Genomic DNA, 5,760 nt, shown 5'->3' on the forward strand with positions numbered 1-5,760 from the left:
TAAGAGGTAAATATGCCTTGTATAGGAAAACATAATTTCTTCTTAGGAGTTCCCTTTATAACTTTAGTATTTTCTTTTACTTGAGAAAATTCCTGTATTTCAGATTATTTCATCTTGAGCTTTTTTGAGCTTTGCAATGTAATATTTTATTGATCTGTGTACATTTTCTTTTCATAATGTCTGCTCGCACCTACCTGTCTGAATCAGCTATAGTGAATTTTGAATTTGTTGGTTAAAAAGTAGTTTTATATGTTTCCTCACGGGTTTGTGTTAGTTTTGCATTTTAATCTTCTATTTTGTTAAATTACTCTGAAAGGCAGTATTCCCTTTTGAATCCTGCCTTAGTGTATTGTTATTTTTCTGTGGTTTAAGAACAGATCACATTATTTTTGTTTATTTTGACAAACAAGCTATATTCCTTCTCTTTTAGAGGAAGAATTATATTGTGTTACTAACAACTCTTTCCTTCAGTCATATATCTTTATATCAGTCTGGTATACACAGGGCTGCAACTTGGGGGTTGTTCCGAGCTACTCTTGTCAACTGCTGTTGTACATACTGTTATGTGTAAGGGCATAAATATATTTATTATGTTTGTAAAATTCATTCTGTACAATTGCAGATCAAGGTTGCTCTTCTGTGCTATATAGGATATTATGTTTTAAAGACTATCTTGGAATACAATTAGAGAACTTAGTATTTTCATGTTCTAAGACCTATTTTAAGTATAATATTTTACCTTTGCAAAAAGTTTAATTAAAAATGTTATTTAAAAAAGTAAAAAAAAAAAGAAATGGAAATGAGCAGGGGTGAACTCAAAGCCTTCAGGGAAGCACAAGGACCAGCAGCAGTGGCTGCTGCTTCCCCAGGCCTTGGTTGTCGTGTCACGGGGGGCAGAAGCCTGGGAGCTGCATCTCAGGGTGGCTACAGCAGAGGAAGCTTGGGTGGCAGCCTCCCAGCAGGGTGGAGCCTGGCAGGCTGCACTCCTGGAAAGTCAGCTGGAGGGCCAGTGTGCAAGGCCAGTGTGGGCACAGCACAGGCAGAGAGGCCAGGATGGCCCAAGCCAGCAGGCCAAGAGCCCAGCACCCATGAAGACTGGGAGGGGCTGGGGTTAAGTGTGATAAGCAGGCACAAGCAGGCCTGAGGGGTTTCCTGAGAGCCAGCTGGCCATGGGAGGGGCAGACAACACCTTCAGTCTCCCAGGATCAGAGAGTTCAAGAAATAGCTGCAGGTCACACAGTCCACATGGGGCCGAGGACACTAACACAAGGGCCTGAGGCAATGGGTGGAGTGGGGGCAGCTGGCTTAGGTTCCCCCTGGACCCTAGGAGGCAGCAGATTCCTGGGGAGAAAGGCAGTGCTGTGGAACCCCCCCATTCATCTCATCTTTGCTCCAGGACCTCCCAGAACCACTCTCAGGCTGCTGCTTTTCAGTTCAGGCCAGTTCTGCTCTGCTCCCAGCCCCCTCCCGACCACCATGCAAGGCCCCAGTCCAATCTCTGCTCATGGCAGACACCAGCAGGCAAGAGTGTGCTTTCATGAGAACAAGGGTGAGGGGCAATGGCCAGGACCCAGGAAGTGGGGGCGGATGAGGAACCAGGGACCCAGGCTCAGGTGTCCCTGCCCATCCTGCTGTTGGTGTCCACATCAAGGCCTTGAGGAGCAAAGTTTGGGAGGGCTTGATGGTGCCTGAAAGTGGTCCAAGGCCTGTGCCTTCTGGAGGACCTGCTGGACTTCAGCAGATACACAGGCACACTTTACCCACCTGCCTTGTCCAGTGCTGACCATGACCAGGGACTCCTCCCACTCTCCCTGACACAGGCCTGAGCACCTTGCCTTGTCTCTACTGAGCTTGCCCACCTCTCCTGCCATCAGCCCTGTGGGGAGGGCTTTCTCCTGCTTGCCTATGGGTGCTTCCCTGACCATGTGATGTCAGAAGTAATTCCCCTTACTCTGGCAACTCTGTCCTGCCAGCCCTCGGCTTCCAACTGCAGCCTCTCCCCACCTGAGCACCCAGGCACAGCTCCTGTCATCAAGACTTCACTTAGGCCCAGAAACCCAGTATCACAGAACTTAGATGGGACAGAGCACAACTCTACTCTCACCTGGGGGCAGTACACTGCCCTGCCTGATTCCCACCAGCCCTGTGGATCAGCTGGGCACTAAGCACGTTGTTGTCCTGGGCAGCCTGGCTTCTGAGAGTCCCACCCAGCTGAGGCCTCACCCTCAGCCCCCACCATGCCCACGAGACCCCCAGGCCTTGTCACACAGTTTCTTTCCCTCCTAGGCCCACCACACTCCTCCTCTGCACCCCCACCCCCATGGGCTCCTGCATCTCTTGTCTCCCTGCCATATATCATGTGCTTGCGGATTCCTTTGGTGAGCCTCTGCTAGCAGTTAGGAAGGCTGCAGCAGAAACTCCTGGGTCAGTATCTGACCTCAGTCCATGCTACAGCCAGTGGGCACCACTGGCCCTGACTGTGGGGCTTCAGGCCTGCCTCACTCACCCTTATCATGAGCCAAGCTCCTCAGGCTGGTGGATGTGATAGCCATGGACAAGGTTACGTGACTCACACTACAACAGGAGGAGCTCTTTTAGTTTGGAAAAAGCTTTAGAAATTGGGGCATTTTATCCCAAAACCAATATTTCTGGCTTTTCCTGGCAATCAGAAGACAAGAGCAGCAAGTGGCCTCCTCTGGCCATGGCCCTACCACCCTGGTTGCTGGGTCACTCAGGCCCTGGGTGGAACCCCAGAGCCTGGACACCTAGTGGCCCTTAGCGTAAGGTGGGAGACTTACTTTGGACATATTTGACTTGAGCCCTGTCTCCAGCATGGTCTCCAGCTATGGTCCAGGTCACTGGGGTGCTGGGAATTCTTCTGGCACTCAGCACGCCTCAGGGACCACCACTTTGCTGATGCCTGTACCTGGCCTCTGCCTCAAGGCTTCTGTGTGGAGAAGCCCCCACAGCTCCTCAGTGTGGCCAGACCTGTGTGGTGTGTGCTCAGGTCTATTTGCTGGCCCAGCACCTGGCTCCTGGCTGTGTCATCTGGGCACCATGTCCACTCACCTCTCATCAGTCATGAGGGCGATTGCCCATGGTGGTGATGAAAGCTAGCTCCTGGCTCTGGTGAGGAGGTGTGGTTCTCGTCCCAAAGCACTGCTGGTCTGCCTGCTGTTCTCAGTTGTGTTTCTGAGTGTCTTGGGTGCTGCCCTATAATCCCTGTGGGTGGTGTTCCTGCTGGTTTTTCTCCTCCTTTCCCAGCTTCTGCCAGCCTGTGGCCTACCTGTGTTTTCTTCCCTGAGTTCCTGCACTCGGGTGATTGGTCTTCCTTCACAGAAGTGGTTGGACTCAGCATGTGCACTTACAGTCCCAGCAACTCAGGTGGCTGAGGCCCTGTCTCAGAATGAATAGATCAACCAGGGGTGGACACTCCCTTTGCTCTGAGCATGAAGGACAGCATGTGTCTGGGACCAGTGAGTTGCTGAGGTTCAGTCATGTTGCCTTGTGAGATGCTGGCCTGCCTTGACCTCAGGAGATGTGGAGCCTACCCAGCCTCTCTTCTTGGCAGCCTAGAGGGCCACAGGGGCTGTCCCCACTGCCTGCCCACTCTTCACTCCTCTGGTGAACAGTGGCCACTCACCTGTCTCCAGCGGTCCTGGCCTGGTTCCCTCCATCTTCCAGGCACACCTTGGATCTTCCAGCTGACTCCCACAGACCCCATGTTCTGGTGACTGTGGATTCTATCAGTGACCTATTTTGCCTGGAAATCAAGCTCAGGGAAAAGCTTTTGTCATAGCATTCTTGTTGTTCATTCCAGAAGAGGAGGAGATCATTCTGACCTACATGGTCATGTACCCAGGAAGACCATAGACAGACTGAGGAACAGAGGAGCAAGATCACTACCTCTCTTCTGCTTCTGTCTCTAACTTGTGGACGGTTTTCAGATGCCAGTGTGTCTCAGGCTTGGTCTTTATCGCCCTGTCTCTAAGTAATGCCTTCCAGGCTTTGGGAACAGGTCTCACTCAGGATTCTGGCCAGCTGCAGCATGACCTAGTGCTGGATCAGAGGGACAGAGGTGAGGATTGCTGGGTGGGATGCTTGCTAAAGAGAGTGGCCTCAGATGTTGGGAAGAAAGGGTCATGTCCACCAAGGTGTGGGTACCTCAAGATTTGTACAGAGATAAGTGGCTAAAGTCATATACTTGATCCCTCATATATTTGGTTGCAATCAATTTCACTCAGAAAAATGTAACAATTGTTTACCAGTTCTCCTGTGACATGAGAACCATACATGGGAACTCTCCTCTAATCAAAGGGGAAGGAGCAGGCATTGGTCAGCTAGGTTGTGAAGGTCACATTGTTTCGAGGTTCTGGTAGAGGAGGTCAGTTCATTGCACACCCTAGAGTGTTTGTAACAATTTGGACAACAAGAATTTTCATGAGTGTCTCCAGTGACATTGCACCTGCACTCCAGATTCCAGCTTATGTCTAGAGTAGCAGACTGAGAACACGAAAGTGTCATGGTTCCCAATGGCAACCTGACACCTTTCAGCTGCTGTCTACTCAAAACCCATATTCAAGATATGCTTCGGGTCAGGAGTGTGAGTACGAGGATAGATGAAGGGAGCGGGTGCCTGGGTCTTGCATTTTTGAAGAAATGATTCTATCGTTGTTGCCCCGGACAACAAGGAAAGGGGCTGTGAGCAAGAAATCCCCGCATATCTAGGCAGGACAAGAAATTCCATTGAAGTGTGAGAGCTCGCACTTCCAACCAGGTCCACTAGGTGAAACTGTGCTCCCATGGCTGCACCATTTTGGCAGGCAGGCAGCTCATCTACCTCCTGATGCAGGGTATTAGCCCCTACCTCCTGGCTTAACAGTAGACCATGTGGTACAGTTGGAAAGTGCTCTGGCCTGAAAGCCCCTTCACTGGCAGAGAATATGGCAGTGGGTAAAAGAAGCGGGGAGAGTGCCAGGTACAATTGCAGTTGTTATTTTGAATTTCCTGAAAACCTGTGCACAATGCACAGCTGAAGAAGGTGCAGAAATATTATTTGCATTAGCAAACTCTTGAGAGGCCATTGGTCTCTTTCCTAAGGTGTGTAGAGTGACTTCATTGAACAAGTCCTCTAAGGGAATGCAGGTGACTGATGAGCACTGCTCTCTGGGAGCACAGTCGCCTGCTGAAAGCTGTTGGTGGACTTGGGTTGCATGAGAAATCGATGTTGTTTTAGAGTGTTGATTCCTTTTGTGACGGGAGGAGAAAAGAAAAGGAAGAGGATGAAAGGTTTGGAAGCTCAGATTGGGTTTCCTTTGTTATTTCCACAATCCCTCAGTGCTGGGGACTTGATCCCAGGCCTCAAGCATGCTAGAAAGGCACTCTCCAAGATGGGCTATAAGGCCTGAACTGGAATGGCTCCTCTGAGACAAAACACGATCTCATAACGTCTTAATTAGTGAAATTGTATGCGGAGAAGCAAACATGCCCAAGCAAAACAATGTTTAAGGAATTTATAATTCTCCTGTCCAAAACTATCCACTATGGATCGTTTTTGCTGGTCTATACCCAAGCCTAGCCCTTTGTCGTGAGGGAAAGATATTTCCCCTCTTCATAAAGTACGGAAATGGAAGGAGCTGATTGATCCATGAGCAGGAAAATATATCAGTGAACCAAGAAGGCCATGAACAGGGCAGAAGCAGAAATATGTGGGAGTGAGATGATGCTCCATTGGTGAATATGAATGGAGATAATGGGGAT

Source organism: Sciurus vulgaris (assembly GCF_902686455.1).
Source record: "Sciurus vulgaris genome assembly, contig: HiC_scaffold_401_arrow_ctg1, whole genome shotgun sequence".
NCBI lineage: Eukaryota > Metazoa > Chordata > Mammalia > Rodentia > Sciuridae > Sciurus > Sciurus vulgaris.